Here is a 25,726-nt window from a genome sequence, read left to right as displayed (position 1 = left end):
TAGCCACTACTATCTCACTCACACATCCTGAGCTTATAGACTGGAACCCTAATACATCTAGTGAAGTTCCCACATTCTAGAATGACTATGCTCTTGCCTGTTACCTAAACGCTATCGAACCTGTAATGTCTTCCACCAATGAACAAAGCATAAACATGACTGAGGCTAACATCAAATATCTCAGTCACACAATTAAAAGGAAAAAATGCAAAAGGTCCAATGGTGAAAACCACATTGTGGCAGTGTTAGAACCCAAAAAAGTAAAAACAAAATATGTATCCAAGGGTGAAAACCTCTCTGAGGTGCCTATGGATGAGATATTTGATGTCCTTCCCAGTCACTTTCAAGAGAGATCATCAGTGTTGATAGAACCAATGTAGCCAATTAACCTGGGCATAGAACATCCTCATATGATACGTCTGGCACAGTCACTATCACCTGAAGAGAAGGAACAATTCATTGCTTTTTTCAAGGAAAAGAAAATAATTTTTCCCTGGACATACTCTAACATGCCAGGATTGGATCCTGACCTTATCATGCATCATTTTTCCATAGCACTAGGCATCAAACCAGTTAAATAGAAGCTTCAAAAAATGCACTCTAATGTTGGATTGCTCATCAAAGCAGAATTGGAGAAACTCCTAAAGGCTAGTTTCATCCATGCAATTGATTATGCTAAATGGATATCTAATATTGTTCCAGTTTCCAAGCACAATAAATCTATCAGGGTTTAGCATGTCCTAAAGATGACTTTCTGCTCCCTAATATTGATATGATCATTGACATGACGGGTGGCTATGAGATGTATTCACTTATGGATGGTTTTTCTGGATACAATCAGATAAAAATTGCGCTAGAAGACCAAGAGAAAATAGATTTCACATGTGCATGGGGAACCTTTTGCTGTAATGTGAAGCCATTTGGTTTGAAGAATGTTGGTGCTACGTATCAGCGAGCTGTTACTACAATTTTCCATGACATGATGCACAGAACCATGGAGGACTACATTGATGACGCCTTGATCAAAAGTGCTAAACGCAATACTCAATTACAAGATTTGGGTCCCATCTTAGATCATATGGAAAAGTTCAGTCTTTGGCTCAATCCTAAGAAATGTGGCCTCAAAGAGGTTTTCACCCTTGGATACATCTTTTGTTTTTACTTTTTTGGGTTTTGACATTGCCACAATGTGGTTTTCACCATCGGACCTTTTGCATTTTTTCCTTTTAATTGTGTGATTGAGATATTTGATGTTAGCCTCAATCACTTTTAGGGCAGATCATTAGTGTTGATAGAGTTGATGCAGCCAATTAACCTGGGCATAGAAGAACATCCTCATATGATACATCTGGCATAGTCACTATCACCTAAAGAGAAGAAACAATTCATTACTTTTTCCAAGGAAAAGAACATAAATTTTTCCTGGACATACTCTGACATGCCAGGATTGGATCCTGATCTTATCATGCATCATTTGTCCGTAGCATTAGGCATCAAACTAGTTAAATAGAAGCTTTAAAAAATGTACCCTCACGTTACATTACTCATCAAAGCAGAATTGGAGAAACTCCTAAAGGTTGGTTTCATCTATGCAATGTATTATGCTGAATGGATATCCAATATCGTTCCAATTTCCAAGCACGATAAATCTATCAGGGTTTGTACAGACTTTTGTGATGTTAACTTAGCATGTCCTAAAGATGCCTTTTTGCTCCCTAATATTGATATGATCATGGACATGATGGCTAGCTATGAGATGTATTCACTTATGGATGGTTTTTCTGGATACAATTAGATAAAAATTACACCAAAAGACCAGGAGAAAATGGCTTTCACATGTGCATGGGGAACCTTTTGCTAGAATGCGATGCCATTTGGTTTGAAGAATGATAGTGCTACGTATCAACAAGCTGTTACTACAATTTTCCATGACATGATGCATAGAACCATGGAGGACTACATTGACAATACCTTGGTCAAAAGTGCTAAATGCAATACTCATCTACAAGATTTGGGTCCCATCTTAGATCGTATGGAAAAGTTCAATCTTTGACTCAATCCTAAGAAATGCACATTTGGTGTCACATCAGGGAAGTTGTTGGGATACATTATTTCTGCAAAAGGAATTGAGGTAGATTAGGAAAAGGTACAAGAAATAATGGACATGCTGCCACCTCGGGACATTAGCTAGATGAGAGGGCTACAGGGGAGGCTTCAATCTATTCATATGTAAGTTTATTTCACAATTGGCAGATAGATCACAACCCTTCACAAAGACCTTACATAAGGGTGTGAAATTCAATTGGAGCCAGGATTGTGAGCAAAGCTTAACACAAATCAAACAATATCTTGTTAATCCACCCATCCTGATGCCTCCTACTCATGGGAAGCCTTTTATTTTATACATTTCAGCCACTGAAACATCTCTGGGCATCCTATTAGCTCAGGAAGATACTGACAACAAAGAAAGAGATATTTACTACTTGAGCCAAACATTGGTCTCTTATGAGAAGAACTATAGCATTATTGAGAAAGCTTGTTTGGCAGTTGTCTTTGCTTCCCAGAAGTTGAGACACTACATGCTTGCCCACACTACACGGCTCGTGGCTAAAATAGATCCACTAAAGTACTTGCTCAATAAGGAAGCTCTCACAGGAAGATTGGCTAAATGGGTTATGATACTCAGTAATTTTGACATCCAATATGCTGAACACAAGGCTATTAAGGGATAGAAAATTACAGACCAGTTGGCCAACGCACCCGTAAAAAATCTTTTGCCAATGAACATTGATTTCATAGATGACTCAATTCTGACACTCATGCACCACACAAGGGTTATGTTCTTCAATGGGTCCTTCACACAAAAAGGATCAGGTGTTGGATTACTTTTCATTACACTACAGAGATACTCTTTACCCAAAGCATACAAGATTTTGTTTCCTTGTACAAACAACATTGTTCAATACAAGGCTTTGATCAATGGCATGAAAATTGTAGCTAAATGTAGAGTGGATCAGTTAGATATCTTTGGTGACTCTTAGCTTGTTGTCAACCAGGTTAATGATGTGTATCAAATAAAGGATGAGAAACTAATTCCTTACAAGCTCATGGTTGATGACTTAAAGAAGTATTCTATACACATCACCTTCCAGCAAGTTCCACGAGTAGATAATAAAGCAGTTGATTCCATGGGCACTCTGGCCTCTTTGCTACAAATGCCTGAAAATGATCTTCAACATGAGTTCTTGGTTGAAGCGTTACACTACCCAGCCTATGACACCCCTGATTCTAAGATGATCTATTCCATTATAGGACAAGAATCATCTCGCTACCATCACATTTATTCTTACCTTCATAATCAAACAATTCTAGAAGGTCTAACCCAAAATGAGAAATGTTACCTAATCCATAATGCTTCACATTATGTCATTATTGCTAACACTCTGTATAGGAGAGGTCTCGACGAAACACTCCTTAGATGTTTAGAACCCAAAGAGTCCAAATGCGCACTAATTGACATTCATGAGGGCATTTGCACATCTCATTCTAATAGCCTGACACTAGCTTGCAAACTCCTTCATGCTAGTTACTATTGGCCCAAAATGGAGCAAGAAGCTATCAAGTATGCTAGGTCCTACAAGCAGTGTCAGTTACATGAGAATCTCATCCATGCTCCAGCCAAAGAGCTGATTCCCTCTATTACAGCATGGCCATTTCAACAATGGGCCTTTGGCTTGGTGGGACAGATCCACCCAACCTCCTCTAATGGGCATAAGTTCATTATCATGGCTACAGATTATTTCACGAAGTGGGTAGAGGCAGTACCTCTCACAGTTGCTAATGGAAAAACTATAGCACTTTTCATCACAAACTACATCATCTGTAGATATGGTGTACCATCCTCAATCATTACTAACAATGGAGGACAATTCAAGAATAAAGACCTCAAGGAACTATGCAAGAAATTCAAGATCACACAACATTGGTCTTCCATTTATTACCCCCAGGGTAATGGCCAAGCTGAGGCATCCAATAAGGTGCTCCTTAAAATTCTTCATCGCACAGTCAGTAAGTCAGGGAGAGACTGGCATCTCCAGATCAACTCAGCCTTGTGGGCATACAAAACAAGTATCAGAACTCCAACAGGCACGACTCCCTTTGCTTTGGTGTATGGAGTGGATGTTGTGCTTCCAATAGAGCTTGAGATTTCTACCTTGAAAATCTCTATGAAGGGCCTTATCACTAATGATGACTATAGGATAGCTCAGCTTCAAGAGCTTATGTTACTAGATGAATGACAACAAGTGGAATGTGATCATCTGCAAGCATATCAATAAAGAATGGCTAGAAGCTACAATCAGAAGGTCAAGCCACATGACTTCTAGCTGGGTGATTTCATCCTGAGAGAGAATGCCAATAATCAACAACAACAAGTACAAAAGAGATAGTTTGAACCAAACTAGCTCGATCTGTACATCATTACTGCAGTATATGGATCTAGTGCCTATTAGCTTTCAACAACCGAGAGAGAAGTGCTCAAAGAACCTATCAACACTCTCCACCTAAAGTGGTTTTATAGTTGATCTAATATCAGGAAGCTCTTTGTAAATATTTATATGTCTTGAAAAAAAATTCTAAAAATTGTGAAAAGTCCTGAAAAAAATTGTTACCCTAGTGAAAACCTAGCAATAGGCGCCTTGGTAACACCAAAAAAAGTGAAAAATCAAAAATACAAAAAAATCAAAAAAAGAAAAATACAAAAAAAAAAATTGAAAAATAAGAAAAGTGCCAATGGTGAAAACCTAGAAATAGGCATCATGGTAGCAAAAAAATAGAAATTTCTACCAAGAAGGTGAAAACCTAGTAAATAGGCACCTCTTATTCCTAATGCTCCATCTGGAAACACATCTTCTGGCTCTTTGTATAGTTGCTTCACTACTTTTCCTACTTTCTGCTCATGTATGCATGGATTGAGTCTTGTCACAGCTCAAGGGCATTCCCCTTCAGTGTCACTATTTTTGAGATTCTCCTCATAGAATCTCCTTCATGATAGTCACCAGTGGTCCTCACTGCATCTTCCTACTGTCGCTAGTGTCACTATTTTTAAGATTCTCCTCATAGAATCTCCTTCACGACAGTCACCAGTGGTCCTCACTGCGTCTGCCTATTGTTGCCAGTGTCCCTTATTTTCAAAGATTCTCCTCATATAATCTCTTTTGCAACAGTCACCAGTTGTTTCAAGTGTGTCTACCTACTGTTGCTTTGGTTATGTCTCTAGATTCCTTATGGAAGATCTCTCTTGCATCAGTCACCAGTTGTCCTGACCGTGTCTGTCTAATATTGCTTAGTCCCTCTTAGGCTCTTCATCATGAAGATCCCTCTTTGACCTTAGTCACCAGTTGTTCTAACTGCATCTACCTATTGTTGTCACCCTACTGAAGATATTTATTTCAAACATTTTTTGGACACTAAAACTTGACATCAATCCCAAAAATATTGAACTTAAAAAAAATATACTTGTTTGGATATGTTGAGCATTTTCTTTGTTTTCTTTGTTTTGCTTTATCATATCTCCTCAAGCAACTCGATGATGTCATCTTCAACTAGAGAAGTAATGACTGGGAGCATGATTGTTTCTTTGCTTTTTGTCTGTGGTTTAGTTCCAATAAGTTGATTTATTCCTATAAAAGGGGTGTCCACTCTAAGAGACTCCATCTCGTATTGGATGGCTGTGTGTACCTCGATTCCTTTTATATGAATAGGCCAATTACATTAGTTCTTCTCCTTGTTTTTTGGAGTGAACTATTCATGCTATAGTAAATACTAATACTCGTCCTACTAAGTGAACATACAGATCAGTGCGAGTATATCTAGCACACTTCTATCTTAGGTTATGAACACAAGGGTCATTGTGGATAGAATAAATACTAAATAGTTAGCATAAGCTAGATCTCCCATGTGTCTAGCATGTTTGTATGCAAGAAACATTCTAGTCATCCTAGTGTTTATGCTTTGATGCTTATGTTAACTTGCTACATTAAAACGGACAAATGTTCTGGTCATTCTGGCTTCTTGTGCCTTGAATGCTTACATTTAATCTTGAAAAACCAATAACATATGTTATATTCATATTTCCATGATTGCAATGTTAGTGGGAATTGTATGACCTACAAGCTTTTTTCTATATCCAGTGATGATTAAATATTGAAGCTTGGTAACTAGACCTAGGGTTGCATTTAACATAGTCTTGCATTACATACTTCACTTGCATACACACACAATTTAGTTGTGATTCTATTTCTCCCCTATGTGATGAAGGATTGGGGGTATCTTCAAATATGTCAAGTTTCTTCATGGCTACACAAGCATTTGGTTTGTCAATTCGTACTCCTCAATGAAATCCCTGTCACTGTCAAGAAAAAACATGCAACACTACATGAGATGTCAATCCATTTCCATGTGCATTGCATCCATATCCTCAGAACATCTACTATACATGCTCATAATCACATCACATCACATCACATCAAAATACATATGCATTCATATCAAAGTACAACATGTATCTCATTATCATCATATTGATATCTCATGTACATCAACATAAAGGAAAATAGACAATGACATGTACACAAGGATACTTGGCTCAAGATCTAGTATATATATATATATATATTAAAAGAATGGATCAATACAAAAATGGGCGCTACTTGAGTGCAATCTATCAAAAATGATACATGTGGTGCTGGCACACCAGTTGATACATAGCCAGAAATCAAAAATCAAAGTCAGGCATAAAGCATCTAACTCTATCCCACACCCTTGCCTCTAGGAGGAGCAGGTGCAGCAGGTGGTGGAGGTGGTGGTGGCCTCTCTGGTCTAGCAAGAGGTCATGCACCTCCAGACTCTCATGCATACTCAAAGAAGTGCTGAACCTAAAGGGTCACATCTGATACTGCACTCATATATGCAACATAATAATAAGCTCCTTGAGCTGATTGAAAGTAGACCTCATCCTGTGCCAACTCCAATCTCTGCTCAGTAATCTACGCGTGCTCTCTCCATCGATCTATCTCTCACTGTCTCTCCACTAGCTATGCATCCTAGACTGCCATTGAAATCTACAGATCCCCCAACTATCAGGAGGCCTGATGAATCTACTCTCGGTACCATCAAACCATTTCTTGCACCTCACTTGCCGGTTGATCTCGCATATCCTCATCTAGCATCTCTGGTGCCTACCACTATGGTGGCACCTCCTACTGTGGTGGTACCTACTATTGTGAGACCTCCTACTGAGGGGCTTGCTCCTTTGTCCTCTGTCTTTGGCACCAACTGTGTCCTGTCCCACTACCCCCAACACCTAGGTCTGATCCCATCTGATGTGGGGGAATCTGCATCTACTATACCTAGTGCTAGACTTGTGACTGCTGCTGTGGCTGACTTGGTAGCTATGGTTGTGCCTACTGCTGCTAGGGCACCTACCTCTATGCCTACCCTACCATCCCCACTAGATCTATAAAGCATGGGAATGGATGGCAGATCAAAAATGCCTGATACATAGGTGTCATCCTTGCATCTACTACCTCTGGCAGGTAGTCCCACTGAACTATAGCTAGGCTATGAATATCTATCATGGATCACCCTGGATCCATCCATGGTTCCCATCCTTGCTCAACATCCTTCTGCAACCTAGCATAGGCACAATACTCAGCAGAAATGTCTTATGGTTAGCCATATTTTTGCCACACTCATGAAATCACAAATCTCTTTATGACTGATGTGGTCTTTCCCGCAAGAGGTTGAGAACTAAACATCCATGGTAGCTCTCTAGGAGCATCATCCCAGTTCTCTATCTCTTTCCAGGGTCACCATACAATGGACTCCAGGTCATCAAGATGTATCCTCTAGTGCTCAGTCTTACCCAGGTGGACCTGGGTAATGTGCCCTTGATATTTGCATATATAGGGCTCCATGGGCTCTCTGGCATCCTCAAAAATGGCCCTGCATACAAGAAGGTGTTCCCATGCCCATACCTATAAGATGTACACTCCAGCTACCATTGTCTTCTTCTCATGGAAGATGACCTCGTGCATCTCATGCAAAAGATGGGCCAACATGCACTGACCCCACCCAGAGATCTTGGGTGCCTCCAACATCCTGCGAAGCATGGCTCCCCACCCACACTCCAAACCATGCTATCCTCTATCAGGACATAAGAAATAGCTCAAAAATATAGCCAACATAGATGCCAACCTATGTGTCAATCCATAGGTGTGCATCAGCTCATCCCATCTGATGGCCTTGCCCCTCAGTAGCTCTCTCCCAAACATAATGGATAGTGCCTCTGTCCCTACTCGGGGCACTGTATCATAGATTTCCTGAGCACTGTGAAAGGGGATCCTCAGTATCCTCCATATATCCTCTGGGGTGATCATCATCTCACCCATTGGCAAATGAAAAGTGTTCATCTCCGAATGGAAATGCTCCACCAAAGCTGTCAATAAGCCATGATTTACCATCACGGCTGGAATCCGACATAGTGAAGACAAACTCAATTTAGCAATGTGTGCCTGATTAGCATCATCGAGACTCTAGAATAACTCCCCATATGGTGGGTAGTACGATTTGAATGTGACATCACCAAAGACCTCCTGCATGCACAACAAAAATGACAAACAAAACGATCAGTATCAAGTTGAAATGATACATCAAAACAAACTAAAATGCAATTTTTGAGCACAAAATTGAAACTTTTAACCATGACTATCATGGGATTTCGTGCGAAGTTCTTGAAATCTCATGCGAAGCCATGAAATTTTGCACAAAGTTTGAGAAATCTTGCATGAAGCCATGAAATTTCATGCGAAGTTCTTGAAGTCTCACACGAAGATCTTAAATCTTGTGCAAAGAATCACATTGTTGTGCAAGACAAGATCTTCACGCACAAAAAATGAATTCCCTTTGTGTGAAGAATCTCATTCTTCACACAAGAGATAAGTGCCTCTCGCACGAAGATCCTCCTGCCATGCATGAAGAAACAACGCACCCTATTTCTTCACATGAAGAAATAAGATCTTCATGTGAAAGAAGATAGGTCTTGCGTGAAGACCAATTTGACAACCCTAAAACATGTTAAAATATGCAATAAATGACCCCATAAAGTGTGAAAGTGAAAGTACGATGATGGTAAATTGATGACTCACTGGTGGTCCATAGTCTACTGGTCGGCTGTGTCATCTAGAGTGCTCAAAATGATGGTATCTCACGTTCACTACTATATCTCTCTAATAGCTCAAAATCACTAGAAGACAAAAGCACAAATGAGTTTGAAAATGACACCTTGGACCCTTATATAACTGTTGACCAAATTTTTCAAAGTGCTTCGATTTGTGCAAAAATCACCCCCTTGGCTATTTGGACCATTTTGAATCCATTTTTGAGATCGAATTCAAAATTTGACACACCTAAGTGCCTCAAAAATATGTTTTAAAGTTTTGGGGACCGATGCGATCAAACGCTTATGCAGTCTAAATTTATCTGATATCTTGGTATTCCTGAAATCCTTTCAATTCTAAATTCTTCATATTTTAAAAATTCATTTTGAAAACCTTCAACTCAAGTCAACTTCGCTTAATTATAATCAACTATTGGTCAAACTTGGTCTTTTGGACCTCAAAATCACTTCAGAACAACTTCCAAATTTCTTCAGATCATTCTAATCTCTTCTTTATTCTTCAGATCATTCTAATCTCTTCTACATTCTGTTGAATCTTAGATTTCTTCTATATCTCATGATATACAGCTTCACATCATATTTTTGGTGTGTCATCTTTCAATTTCACTCTCGAGGAGGTAGGATGATTACATCATTGAACTTGAATTTCAAATCAATCTGAATATTCATCGCTTGGAGAATCTTGTTCCTATCTTGTGTCCTCGTCACTTGGGGCATCTCATCACTCAGGGCATCTTGTCCCCTTTTTCTGGCATCATTGTCATTTGTTTCATCTTTTTATCAAATTGATCAACCTTATAACAACTCTTCTCAGAGTTCGAGGGATAGGTATTGGAATAGTCTGAACCTCAACTCCTAAGGATCAAGCCTCCTTCTGGGGATGATTCTACAACTCATAATTGGATCTTATCAACTCAAGTATCTAGGTGTTCTATCTAGATCCTTGAAGGCTACACTCCATTCTAGAGATGATCTTGTAAATGCTATCAATCTTAGGTATCTAGGTGTTCTATCTGGATCCGTGAAGGTTATGCTCCATTTTACAGATGATCTTCTAAATGCTATCAATCTCAGGTATTTAGGTGTTCTATCTGGATCCTTTAAAGTTATGATCCATTTTGGAGATGATTTTCTAAATACTATCAATCTCAAGTATCTAGGTGTTCTATCTTGATCCTTGAAGGTTATGCTCCGTTCTAGAGATGATCTTCTAAATGCTATCAATCTCAGGTATTTAGGTGTTCTATCTAGATCCTTGAAAGTTACGCTCCATTCTGGAGATAATCTTCTAAATGCTATCAACTCAAGTATCTAGATGTTATATCTAGATTCTTGAAGGTTAAGATTTGTTCTGGAGATAATATTCTAAATGATATCAATCTCAGGTATCTAGATGTTCTGTCTGGATCCTTAAAGATTATGCTCCATTCTAGAGATTGTCTTTTAAATGCTTATCAATTTTAGGTATCTAGGCATTCTGCTTGGATTCCTTGGGAGTAAGCTCTATTCTAGAGATAGTCCTTAAAAGCTTATCAAATTGGTTTTCTTACCATCAATTTCGGAACCAATCTTACTTCTTGATCCTCGCATCATTCTTTCTAATTTTTCTTTGAATTGAATGTGTTGCATGCACATTCATTCAAAGAGGGGCAAAATGTAATACCCCAAAATTGGCTTATTGCCACGATCACCAATTCTGGTATATTTTTAATTGATTCTAAAGACCTATTCTAATAGGCAATTCTTATTCTGCTACTCACTACTTGACTTAATTGTCAAATGCAGAAAACCTAAATCGGCATTCATCATACTCTTTATTTAATTCCTAAAGTATTGATTCATATTAGTCACATTAAACCTACTGATTGCAATTTAATTTAATTTAAAATATTTATACTTTAATTAAATTAAATTATCTCCTAAGGCTAATGTTTGATGGAATTAAATTTATTTAATTTAATAAATATGCCTATTAATTAAACAAAATTATTTAATTAAATGGAGAAGCTACTTATAATTAATCAAGCAAAGTTATTTAATTAAATGGGAAGCCATTCTTAATTAATTAAATAAAGTTATTTAATTAAATAAGAAAAGTGTCTCTAATTAATTAAATAGAATTATTTAATTAAATGGAAAAAGGTAATTATGAGAGCATATCTCATTTTATTAAATTAAATATCTCTCCAAAATCTCTCTTCAGTTCAAAAAAGGGAAATTCCCAATTCACTGCTGATCAAATAAGAAATGACTCAGATCACTTACTCTGACACTAAAGTCTATCTGAGTTGACTGACTATTACACTCAGATCTGAGCCAATTAACTCCCTTTGATTTGAGAATCTTCCTTTATGACTGAACTTCATCTTCAATCCTGACTGTTGATTGAAATCGATCTCAACCATTGATGGATTCTAGGAAAGTCTATTTAAGAGACCCTCATTTCCTCATTATAGAGGTTGAAAATTAGAATTTGCATCGAATTTCTACCAAATTGCATACACATTGGAAGCTTATTGCATTTTCAATTGCTTCTCATTTAACGTAATTTTCATATAGAAGTAATATGCATACATTTTAGCATAGTTTTCTTTTACATGTTCTTAGATTAAACGTGCATACTCCATTCTAGATTAATCTACATTCTCATATAGATTAGTCACATTTTTTTTTTTAAATCCTTCATTTGTACAGGGTTTGGTTGCTTAACACCTCAAATCTAAGGATATCTAACAAGCAATTCCCTTTAGATAGAAGGCAACAAGTCACCTTGCCGGTTGATTTTTGGATGAACAATCCAATGTTCATTCTGGGATGAATCCACAAATAAGGACCATGTTGAAGTGTGTGTGTGTGAAGCGTAAGGCCACATTCCTCATATACAGTAAGTATTCCTTCAGTAGGCACTATAAAAATTTTAACTGCTAGCCCTACTATTTCTACTATTATTTCTATTCCAAAATCTAAAGCATTTATTTATGAAGTTGAACCAAAGATTCAACCAAGATTTTTGATCAGTGGAAAGGAAATAGAAGGAGATATAGATCTAGATAAAGATATTGAAATTCCCAAATTGGATTTTGACAATGCCACTATAGAACAAATGAGATTAGTTAGTCACCTTCTTGAACAAAAAGCCAAGCAAAAGCAATTAAGAGAAGAGAGAAATAGAGAATTTAGGATCATTGAAAGTGCTAAAAATATTCTGACAAAGGCTAGAGGTGTTGATGTTGATTCTTGTCAACATATTTTGTTACAATTAGAAGAGTTGGCTAGCAAATTCAATGAAGATTCTAGTGGTCAAGATAAGCTAATGGATAAAGTAGAGAAGAAGTTTGATAATAAAATGCTTGAGCACATTGCTCAGCAAATAGCCATTTAGCAAGTAGAGCTTTCTTCAATTATGTCAAATCTTGAAACTTCCTACACAAATGTGGCATCTCTTTTTGCAAAGTTATGTGATGTTACCAAGTATACAAAGGAAATTAAGGGCAAATTGAATAAGATTGATGAAAATCTGAAGGCTAGTGCACAAAAGTTGCAACTTGACCTTAGTTAAAGCTTTGCACACCTTATGAAGATCAGATTTTTATCAAATATGCAGGTAGAATTATTGAGAGAGGAAGCAAGGATTTGGTCTACACTCATAGACATCCAAAATATGATCCTTCCTATCATGGATACAATGCAGAAGCATATTTCTTATTCCAAAACATTGATCCATGACAATAATTTTTCAATTGTAGATCATATGATTGAACTCTCTATAGAAGTCCAAGTTACTCTTCAAACCTACAAAATTTTGCAAGAAAACTGGGACAAGACCTTAAATATTATTCTTAAGGTACATTCTGAATTTCTCTCACATTTTGGTGTCTCTATATGAGTAGATTATGTATAAATCTTTGGCATTATTTCCAAAAAGGGGGAGAGAGACATGTATATATTTAAGGTGGAGAGATATTTATACCATATTAGAAGATACACTTAGTATGACACAATATATATATTGTATGGGGGAGACACATAAAAAATATATATACAGCTGAGTTACAAAGACAAATTTTGAAAAATAAAAAATCAACATGCTGTACCAAGTCAATATCACACTACACTATATATAAGTTTTTTCTGATAAGTGCTTTTGTCACAAATGCCAAAGGGGGAGATTGTTGGCATTAAGTCAAGTTTTTTATTAGTGACAAAACTTATTTAGATTCTATATTTTTACCGAGCTCATTGAATAGTCTTTAGTGTTTACCAAGAAATTTAGTGGTTTCCATGTAATTCAATGGTTACCAAGCTTCTATAGTTCAGACAAGCATTCTAGTGGTTACAAAGTGAATTCAGGCAGTGCAAAGACTAGCAGTTCTTACCAAGTAGTTTAGAGTTCATTGAGCTTCATAGTGTCTATCAAGTCATCAGTTCTTGTGAAGTGAAGCCAGTGTTAACTAAGTGATGAGATGACTAGTGTTTGCCAAGTACAGGCATGGTAAACACGAAATAAATTTTTTACCAAGTTACATTGTATCTATCAAGTCACAAATGTATACTAAGTTTGAAACTATGTTGAAGTGATTAGTATGGACAAGCCTCTACTTCTATCGAGTGCATGGCAATGCTAAGTAATGCCAGTGGACGTCATGTATCAGAAAGTCACCAAGTCAATTTTCAGAACCCAAGTTTCTACATTTGGGCTAACTCAGTAATATTAGTGTCAACTTGTGTATTGGTCAACCTTGTAGTCATGTGAATTGGTTTGGTATATATGTAATGTATTGTATCATACCCAAGAGAAGTGATTTTGAGAAATGTGTATGCGAATAAAATGAAGAGAATGCAAATGTGAATTAGTAGTAGATTAAAGTGTATTGCAAGGTCAAATTAGGAGTAGTCAAGTTACATCTATCACACAAAGAATATAAATACTTCAAGGATCTCAATCATCAATTCAGTTGTAAGTAAGAGATATATTGTTTTATCCTAATAGGTGAATCAACTTCAAATCCTTTAATAGGTTAGACTTAACAATCTTTTCTTTAAATCTCTTTACCGAGTGCATACTTCATTGTATGTTTGTAAAACTTCTAACAAGGTGAACCTAGCAATATTAATTACTCCTAAAAGGGCAGATCATCAAAAGTGATCAATGTAAGCCTTAACAGGAAAACTTTATGTTGCAATATTGAAGTTTTGTGGGTATCATTGCCTCCCGAGTTTTACTTTCTATTTGGAAGGTTTTTGGGTCACCAAATATTGTGTTCAAAATATTTTATGCTTTTAGTTTATCATGCATGCAGTAGATTAGATCTATAATAATTGGATTATTTTATTAAGTGTTGAATTTGTGAAAAGTTTTGAGGTTACTGAGTCATACCTCCCCTCTTAGTAACCCAACTAGTCTTGAATATTTCCAACAATATGTTGGTAAGATAATTTCTTATATGTTTCAAGTACTATCATGTATTTGATTGATGAAGAGGATTTGATCAACAAGATGTAAAAAAGTACCTAGAGGAAAGGTTGAGTTATGATTATGTATTGAAGTGCAAGAATCAGTTAAGATAGTGATAACATAATGTATTGGTGATCTACTTGGGGTTATAAAATGTTTGGCTACCCTTAGAAATTTTAGATGAAAAAGGTTGGACAAAGTTCATTTGCTAAGCTTGACCAAGTTAATAGAAGGTGCTGAGAAAAGTTAGTTCAAGCCAAACAAAAAGTCAGTTGGAGCCAAGTGAAAGCAATTTCTAGTGGATGCAAAAAAAACTAATAGGTGTCGAGAAAGTTAGTAGATGCTGAGTGATTTTCAATATGTGTCAAGCATCAGTAAAATCTCATTGATACCGAGTGATTTTACAATAGATGGTGAGTAACACAATATGTGCCAAGCATTAGTAAATTGATAATGTCGAGCTGCTACTTTATGAATAAGATTGAAGATTTGTGAAATGAAAGCTGACATGTTTGTTTTCTTGGAACTTGTGAATTAGGAGAAAGATAAGATTGATGAGCTAGTGGTAGAGAATATTATGTAAATCATTTTGAAGGAAAATTCAAATGGATTCTAGGAGAAGTTTCTAGAGAAGACAAGATATGGGGTAGATACATTATATCCTAACTAACCCATAAAAAACCCTAATTTTTGAGATTGATAATGAGTGGGAAAAAGGGTTCTGATTCCCTATATCTATGGATGCTTGGTCATGAAGAAAAGGTTGAGAGTTCAGAGAGTTTTTGGATGCAAAAATCTAACAAGGTGAAGGAAGAGGGTTTGCTTCATCAAGTGACCCAAGAAGAGAAGTCTACGATGGTGACCTAAGAAAGAAGGCTTAATGAAGATGAATGCTTGAAGGGTGAACAAGTTGTTAGAACTACAAAGATTGGAAGCTAAGAAGAGATGAGGACTAAATAGTGATCTGTAATCTACAAGTAAGGTTACAAGTTGTATCAGATCAAACTCTACTGTTGCTTTCTAACAATTATATCAAATTAAGTTAAATCCTTTGGAGAAAGGTTGAATTAACAGTCATTGGAAAATCCTTTAATAGGTTGGAATTCCAAGTGAATGACCTAAAGTCCTCTAACAAGGCTCACTTTTAACAGGGTGATAGAAATCCCTTAACTGGGTCACATTTAACAGTGTGTGTTATAACCTTTGATAGTGTTGGCCGTTAACAAGGCATCACTTCAAAAGAGTGAGAAAGTAGTAGCATGTTACTAGTGGGTTTTCCTAAATTGAGTTTCCACATTTAATCATTGTGTCAAGTGTATTGATAAATGTATTATGTTTTATGTCTTTACATTTTTGCATGCTAGTTTAATAGTAACATATCAATTTTGGTTTACACACAATGAATGCATGCATGGTTAAGAATGTTATATGGGTTCACTAAATTATAAAAGTATTATTTGGACATCTGGACCTTAAATAACTGATTCACCCACCCCCTCTTAGTTATTCTAAAGAATTCCAACAATTGGTATCATAGTGCAGTTGCTTAAGAGGACTAGTTTCAAGGCACTAAAAGCATAAAGATCAAAATTTCAAAGAGAGAGGTACCCAAGCTAAACAGAGATAACTTTCCTACATCACAAAATTTGATGAAGCTACACCTTGGAGGACATAGAGATTATGCACAAAATTTCATTACAGTAGAACATGTTGATCCAGTAGGAGCCCTAACTGCTGAAGGTTTGAAGAAAAAGAAAGAAAACAATTAGGCAATGTTGGAGATTGCCTCTGCCTTGAGCTATGGTGATTTTGATGATATCAAAGACTTCAAAAATGAAAAGTTGATGTGGGATGCCCTAAAAACCATCTATGGAGGAGACAAAAATGTTCAAATAGCCAAGTCAAAGAACCTTAGAGGTAAGTTTGATGACATGAAAATGGAAGGAGGTGAAAAAAATGCTCAATATGTTGCTAGAATAAAAGAAGTTGTTAGTGCTATAAAAGGTGCAACTAGTAAGATAGATGATGATACTATGCTAAGTAAAGTCTTGAGAACACTATTGCTTGTGTATGCCATTAGAGTGTCTACAATCCAAGAGCTAAGATGTATACTAGGAAATTATCTAACCCTTGAAGGTTTGGTGGGAAGACTCACTACATTTGAATTATCTAATTTTGAAAAATACCATCCAGAAAGTATTGAATCAACCTTCAAAGAAAAATTATTACTAAAACATTTTGAGGAGGTAAAGCCAAAGAATAAGAAAAGGAAGAAAAAGTATGCATCTAGTGATAGCAATATAGATGAGGAAGACATTGAACAATTGGAAGCACTGTTGGCTAGAAGATTCCATAAAGGAAAAGGTAAATTCAAAGGTAAGTTGCCTATCATTTGTTTTAATTGCAATGAAGTTGGTCATATTGTAGCAAGATGTACATAGAAGAAGAACTTTAGATAAGGGAACAAGTACAAAAATAGAAGAGAAGATGATGGAAGAGACCACAAAGATAAAGGCAAGAAGTCATGCTACATTGCTAATGAAAATAACTCTAATGAAAATTATGATGAAGTGGTATATGTTGCAATGAAGGATGAATTAGATGAGAATGAAGCTACTGCACTTATGAATTGTGTGAACAAGAGTGACAAATGGATCATTGACAGTGGATGCTCACATCACAAGACTGGAGACAAAAGTAAGTTCATTACCTTAACTTGTTATGATGAAAATAGTGTAAGATGTGGTAATGATGCACCATGTTTAATAAAAAAAAAAGGGTCTATCAAGCTTACATACAAGATTTTATGTGAAAATGCTTATTATGTTGAAGGATTGAATTATAACTTGTTAAGTGTGTCACAATTAAATAATCACAGGTGCAAAGCTGAGTTTGAAAATAAGTCACCCAAGATATATGATACAAATAGAAATTTAATTGGAAAAGGTGATCAAACTAGGAGTAATTTGTTATATTTGGATATAGAATATGCTACTTGGCTTATTGCAAAATTTGATGATGTATGGCTTTGGAATAGGATATTATGTCATGTTAACTTTGATAATCTAATTAGTATAAGTAACATGAAAAGAGTTAGAGGTTTTCCTAAGTTGAAGAAACCAAAAAATATAATGTGCAAATAATGTTAGCTAGACAAGATGACAAAGTAAAGCTTATATCTCTAAGGAAATACTTGAAATTGTTCATACTGACTTGTGTGGACCTATTGAAGTGAAAATCTATAAAGGAGATAGATATATAATGTTGCTTGTTGATGATTACTCTAGGATGATGATTGTTATGTTTCTAAAATAGAAATCAGATGCTTTGCAAATGTTTAAATGGTACTTGGTAAAAGTTGAGAAAGAAACATGTAACAATTTGAAATGTTTGAGATTAGATAGAGGAGGTGAGTTCACTTCACATGAATTTGAAGTGTTCTACAATGAATAAGGAATTGAAAGACAAACATCAGCACCAAGGACTCCCCCAAAAAATGGAATTGCGAAAGAAGAAATAAATTTGTAATGGACTATGGCAGAATACTAATGATGGAGAAAATTGTTATCTTGAAATACTAGAGAGAAATTGTAAGTATTGCAGTATACACTTTGAATTGTGTGCCAGTAAAGAAAGGTACTCACTCAACACCTTTTGAACTATGGTATGACCATCCACCTAATGTGAAAGACTTTAAGGTATTTGGAAGAAAATGCTATATTATCAAAGATGTTAGGAGTGGAAAGTTTGATGCAAAGAGTGAAGGTGGTATATTCCTTGGTTACTCCATAAGAAGTAAAGCTTGCAAATGTTTAATTACTAACACTAACAAAATTATGGAAAGTGTAAATGTAAATTTTGATGAGTTTATAAAAGCACATGAAGTTGAACCTACAAAAGAACTAGAAGATTACAAGACATTTGTATACTACTATGAAGGAATGCCTACTAAAGAAGATGCTACAAATCATGTAGCAAATTAGCAACAAGTTTCAACAACTATCGAGTCATATCCTATGATTACTAAGTTGAATTCAGATGTTGAGTTGTAGAATGAGGAGAATGCACAATCTAACTCTGAGATTGGCACACATGAAAGAGATGTTCAAATACCTGACAGAGATGCACATAGTGTTACTAAAGCTAAGAGATAGAATGTAGCCACAAGAACTGAGCCTAGATTATCCAAACATGTCAAAAGACACCGTCTTGCAAGGCCAATGACAATAAATAGGTTGAGAGGTAAATCATGTTTGCTAGGTATGAAGGAACCTAATATGGTAAAAGATACATTGGAAGATCATGATTGGTACAAGGCTATGGAAGAATAAATTTAGTAGATAGAAAAGAACAAGACTCGGAGCCTAGTTCCTAGACCAAAAGACAAGAATTTGATTGGCACAAAATGAGTATTCAGGAACAAGCTAGATGAGAATGGTGAAGTAACAAGAAATAAAGCAAGACTAGTTTGCAAAGGGTATGCACAAGAAGACGAAATTGACTATGGTGAAACATTTTTCTTTGTTGCAAGAATGGAATGAGTAAGAATTCTGCTTGCTTATGTTTCTTAGAAAGGTTTTAAAGTTTATTAGATGAATGTCAAGTTTTTATTGCTCAATGGAATACTAGAAGAGGAGGTCTACATAGAACAACCAAAAGGCTTTGTGGATAAAAATAATAATAATATGGTGTGTAGATTGCACAAAGCCCTATATGGATTGAAACAAGCACCAAGAGCATGATATGAAAGACTTCATACCTATCTTGTTAAGATTGGATTTGAAAGAATTGATGATAACAACAATTTGTACATGAAAATAGACAAAGAGAAAGGTATAATGTTTTTTGAAATATTTGTTGATGACATTGTATTTGGAGGACAAGATGATTTGTGTAAAGATTTTGCAAAATAGATGAAGCAAGAGTTTGAGATGTCAATGTTTGGTGAAATCAAATTCTTTGTGGGACTAAAAGTATATCAAATGAAGTATGGTGTATATATTACTTAGTCAAAATATGTCAAGGAGACATTGAAGACTTTTGGACTTGAGGACTCAAAACTAGTAAGTACACCTATGATAACAACACTCAAACTATCAAAGAATGATGAATCAGCTAAGGTCAATCAAACATTATATAGATCCATGATTGGGAAATTACAATATGTATACATAGTAGACCTAATATTGCATTAACTATTGGGATAATTTCTAGATTCTTTGCTAACCCAAGAGAGAATCACTTGATGGTACTAAAAAGGATAATGAGATACCTGAAAGGAACATAAGAGTATGGCTTATACTATAAGAAGAATGAAAAGTTTGAACTAAAAGCCTACATTGATGTTGATTGGGCTAAAAATATTGATGATAGAAAGAGCACCAGTGGAGAAGCATATTTCTTCGGGAGAAGACTTGTCACATGGACAAGCAAGAAGTAGAGTTGTACTTCCCAATCTACTATTGAAGCAATGTATGTTGATGCTGCTACCAATTGCACAAACATTGTATGGATCAAACAACTGCTAAAAGGAATGAAAGAAGAAAAAAATGAACCAACGACACTTTATTGTGAAAATAGAAGTTCTATAAACATATCAAAGAATCCTTTCATGCATACAAAGACAAAGCACATTGCGATAAAGTATCATTATGTAAGGGATTTGGTTCAAGACGAAGAGGTGAAGATGGAATATATAAACACAAAGGAGCAAATCACTGATATCTTCACCAAAGCATTACCTAAGGATGCTTATGAGTATCTAAGAGGTAAAATAGGGGTGATACTCCTATCAAAGGCTATGTAAAAGACACAAGGAGTATCCTGCATCTAACAAGCTGACATTCATTTCATACAAATTGATGCAATGGATCTTGGTTTAGGAAATTGCCTAAAGTAATTATAGAGTTGGAATTTCAAAACAATCACAAGCAAGGTGACAGAGGGAGAAAATTGAAGAGCCTAAAAAATTCTATGTTTGCATATATTAAGATTCCAAGTGTTGAAGTACATGTCTTTTCCATTGTTGTCAAAGAGGGATATTGTATAGTATATTCATCAAGTGCATAATGATCAAACAGGGAGATGATCGAAGTAGAAAATCAACTCAGAGGGAGAAAGTATATTGGAGAAAGTACATCAAAAGATTAGAAGACTGGAAGCAAGAGAGAGGGAGAAAGAAAAAGAGAGAGGGAGATATTATGATATTCTTCTAATTAATGACAAAAGAGAATCAAATAAGTGAGGTTTTGTAACCTAAGAAGGAGTTGTTGATAAGAGGGAAAAGTTTTATTCACAAGATTTCTTTTTGGTATTGCCTTACTATTTTAACCTAGTTAGTTTATCATTTGTTTGATTGGTTGATCAGTTTGGTTTGCCATCAATGCTAAAGAGGGAGATTGTTGACATATGATTGAAAAGATCATTTGAGTAGAAAATTGTTGAAAGAAGATTGTGTGTTTTCAATCATTGTTTTTTCACCGATGTCAAACCTTCTATATGTTGGTAAGACAATTTCTTATATGTTTCAAGTACTATTAGTTAGTTGATTGATGAAGAGGATTTGACCATAAATATGTAACAAAAATACCTAGAGGAAAAGTTGAGTTATGATTACGTATTGAAGTGCAAGAATCAATTAATATAGTGATCACATAACATATTGATGATCTACTTGGGGTTACAAAATGTTTGGCTACACTTAGAAAGTTTAGATGTAAAAGGTTGGACAAAGTTCATTTTATAAGCTTGACCAAGTTAATAGAAGGTGCCGAGTAAAGTTAGTGCAAGCTGAGAAAAAATTTAGTTGGATTCGAGTGAAAGAAATTTCTAGTTGATGCCGAGAAAACTAATAGGTGTCAAGAAAGTTAGTAGATGATGAGTGATTGTTAGTATGTGTCAAGCACTAGTAAAATCCAGTTGATGCCAAGTGATTTTACTATAGATGTTGAGTAACATAGTATGTGTCAAGCATCAGTAAATTGATAATGTCGAGCTACTACATTATGAATAAGATCAAATATTTGCCAAATAAAAGCTAAAATGTTTATTTTCTTGGAACTTGTAATTAGGAGGAAGATAAGATTGATGAGCTAGAGGCACAAAATCTTATGTAAACTATTTTAAAGGAAAATTCAAATGGATTCTATGAGAAGTTTCTAGAGAAGACAAGATATGGGGTTGATACATTGTATCCTACCTAATCTGCAAAAACCCTAATTTTTGGGATTGATAATGAGTGGAAAAAATAGTTCTAATTCCCTATATCTTGGGATGCCTAGTCATGAAGCAAAGGTTGAGAGGTTAGAGAGTTTTTGAATGTGAAAATTTGACAAGGTGAAGGAAGAGGGTTTGCTTCATCAAGTGACCCAGGAAGAGAAGTTTGTAATGGAAAGATAAGCAAGAAGGCTCAATGAAGATGAATGCTTGAAGGGTGAACAAGCTATTAGAACTAAAAATATTGGAAGCAAAGTAGAGTTGAGGACTAAATAGTGATCTATAGTCTACAATTAAGGTTGCAAGTTGTATTAGATCAAACTCTACCATTACTCTTTAACAATTGTATCAGATTAGGGTTAATTCTTTGGAGAAAGGTTGACTTAACAATCATTGGAAAATCCTTTAACATGATGGCATTCCAAGTGAATAACCTAAAGTCCTCTAACAAGGCTGACTTTTAATAGGATGATTGAAATCCCTTAATCGGGTTGCATTTAATAGTGTGTGTTGTAACCTTTAATAGGGCATCACTTCAAAAGAGTGAGAAAGGAGTAGCAAGTTACTAGTGCTTTTTCCCAAATTGGGTTTCCACATTAAATCATTGTGTCAAGTATACTAATGGATGTGTTATGTTTTATGTCTTTACACTTCTCCATGTTAGTTTAACAATAACATATTAGTCTTGGTTTACACACAATGAATACATGCATGGTTAAGAATGTTATATGGGTTCACTAAATTGTAAAAGTTTTATTTGGACATCTGAACCTTGAATAAATAATTCCAGCAATTCTATCATCTTGGATTTTTCCATTTACTATGCAAAATAGTTCTTTTAGACAAGCTTCTTCCAAAGTTGAAGGATCATGAGTCCCAAGTTCTCATTTTTTCTCAAGTAATTTGTAGTTTAATTAAATTGTTTTAGAGTAGTATTCTTAACCATGAAAGATCCTTCTTGAATATTTCTTGTCTTCTATAGATGACCAGGCTATTGGACATTCTTGAGGATTATTGCATGTATTGAGGAAATCAGTATTTCCAAATTGATGGAAATATAAATGGTGAGGAGTTGGATGCTTCAATAGATTGTTTCAACCAAGAGGGTAGTAAAAAATTTATTTTCTTGCTTTCTACCATAGTAGGAGTTTTGGGCATTAACCTTGCCATTGCAGATGTTTTCATTCTATATAATAGTGACTGGTATGCACCTGTTATATGAGGAATATTGTATTAGATGTGAAAATTTCTACCATAGTATTTGGAATCTAAATTTTGTAGGGTTACAGGAATCCTCAAGTAAATTTATAAGTGCAAGATCATGCATATAGGATTGGCCAGAAGAAAGAAGTTCAAGCCTTCTGATTTTTTATAGAGGTTTTCCTTTTTACTTGAGATGAACAAAATATTTCCAAGTTTTGTTGTCATTTTTTAATATTTACTCTTGTTTTAATTACAATATATTATAGAGGAGAAGGTGATAGAGAGAGCTTATAATAAACTTTCACTAGATGCCTTGGTCATATAGCAAGGACAACAGAGTAGAAGGGTAATATATCATTTAGGCTTTTGGGTCAATGGTAGTGATTACATACTAGTTCATTTTTTTTTATGAATCAAGATATAGCACTACTTCTTATTAAAGCTAATGTCCCAATTTTAACCTATTTCCTTTTCAAAGGATTGTTAATCAGTTGCTAATGATTTTTGGCCTTCTTAAATTATGCAGGAGAACATCCATTAAAATATGTTTGTATTAGGGAAATTTGATGTGTGTGTCCCTAGTTTTGAGATGACAATTAAATAAAAAACAACACTTCAATGATTCAATTGGTGATATAATATTATTGATGAGGCACATCGAATTAAGAATGAAAATTCACTTCTTGCAAAAACAATGAGAATCTATAACACCAGTTACAGACTTCTTATAATTGGGATACCTCTTCAAGTATAATGCATCCCTAATCTTTTCAAGGATTATATTATGTTCCTATGACATTTTATGTTGACATATAACTTGACTCTATGGACGTTGGTCCAATAAGAATTAGTCTTATAGCTAGTACGATCAACCTTGCTATGTGTTAATTATTATCTAAATGGCCTATTTGCTTGTGCTTGCAAAACAATATCAATGAATTTTGGTCATTATTGAATTTCTTACTCGCAATTTTTTTTAGCTTTTCTGAGACTTTTGATTAATGGTTTCAAATATCTAGTGAAAATGATCAAAAACAAGCTTTCCAATAGCTTCACAAGGTACATTAGTTGAATTTCTTTTGTAATCTACTTTTTTTTGGTAATTTGTATGCATTAAACATGGGTCTCCTTGGCTAAAATTTGTTTCATTTGAAGGTTCTTAAACCATTTCTATTGTGGAGGCTTAAATCTTATTTTGAGAAGGGTTTACCCTAAAACGCTAGCAATATTAAAAGTAGGGATGTCAAAATTGCAAAAATAGTTTTATTGAGCCCTTCTTAAAAAGGATTTAGAGATTTTCAATGCTGGAGGAGAGTGTAAGTGCCTACTAAATATAGCTATGAAACTAAGAAAATGTTATATCCACCAATATCTTTTCCAATGTTATGAGATAGGACCACCTTATACCACTGGTTTCTCGCTTGTAAAGGTAAGACATGCAAGCCAGTAGGATAGAGACCCATAAACTGAAATCCTACTTAAGTATAACAAATCAAACCTAGAAAGAGCATCCTTAGTGGTGTTGATGATCATGAATTTATTTTTATCTAGGTTGGTCATAGGTTGGTGAAGATTATGAAACTCAAAAAGTGCATCAAATTGTATCTGCAAATTATCAATAGAATTAGATAGGAGGAATACATTATCCACATGGAGTAAATAACAATCACACAATGATAAAGAAGCCAACCATCATCTATAGGGCTACCTTCTCTAAGAAAAATCTCATAATCATCAATATAGATACCAAAGATGTTAGTAGGAGAGGGAAACCCTACTTAGATTCAATTTAGTCTAGACAAATTCAAAGAGGTAACAATGATTAAGGAAACACCAAATAACTTCCTTTTAGAGTTGAATGTTGGTGGTAATAAGAGTATCGAAGAAACCTATTTTTTTAATTGTTGGGATGAAAGATATCATAGGATTAAGTAAATGGATTTCTTCAATTCCATAAAGCAATATGAGACTTTATAGGATCAATGAGACTTCTCAATGAAAGAAAACTTGAAAATATAAGATATTGGCTACATTAGATAGATCTGATTATTTGTACACAATTACCCAAATATATGTTGAAATACATTGAATAAACTACCTAATTCCTCAAGAAAGAGATTTTTTCATCCAAGAAGAGGATCCCAACTCTTGAGCAATCATATGGTTATCTTCCAATGGTATTTCTCTGATCATGTTCAAATCAGGGCCATCACCTTTAAGGTCAATTAGATTAAACTCTATTAGCCTTTAAACTATCAACTTGATTTGATGTTGCCTTGTTGCCCCCATTTCATGAAATACTTGTCCATAACCTTTTTGGGTACTATATTGAGAATTAAATGAAACAAATAATAATTTATTATGTATTCTTTAAAGAGTGGTAGCTCGATGGAAGAGCACCTGCTTTACAAGCAGGAGGATGGTGGTTAGATTCCATTGTGCTCTATTATGACCAAATATAATACCAAATATGTGACTAAATATGCTATTGAATATGCTACTAAATACACTACCAAATATGTTACTAAATATGCTATTGAATATGCTACTAAATATGTGATGACATATACTATTAAATATGCTACTAAATACACTAACAAATATGTGATTAAATA

The 25,726-nt window shown here is 35.1% G+C and overlaps 1 pseudogene; it reads left to right on the top strand.

Moving 5' to 3' along the window:
- LOC149535612 (putative chromatin-remodeling complex ATPase chain) overlaps positions 1-23,436 on the top strand; it is a 38,747-nt pseudogene extending 15,311 nt beyond the window's left edge.
- Positions 23,437-25,726: the final 2,290 nt, after the last annotated feature.

This window comes from Cupressus sempervirens, chromosome 10, assembly GCF_028749045.1.
Source record: "Cupressus sempervirens isolate cs-2001-9-10 chromosome 10, ASM2874904v1, whole genome shotgun sequence".
NCBI classification, from domain to species: Eukaryota; Viridiplantae; Streptophyta; class Pinopsida; order Cupressales; family Cupressaceae; genus Cupressus; species Cupressus sempervirens.
Note: the sequence above shows the minus strand (reverse complement) of the source record. Positions and strands in the feature narration are given on the sequence as shown.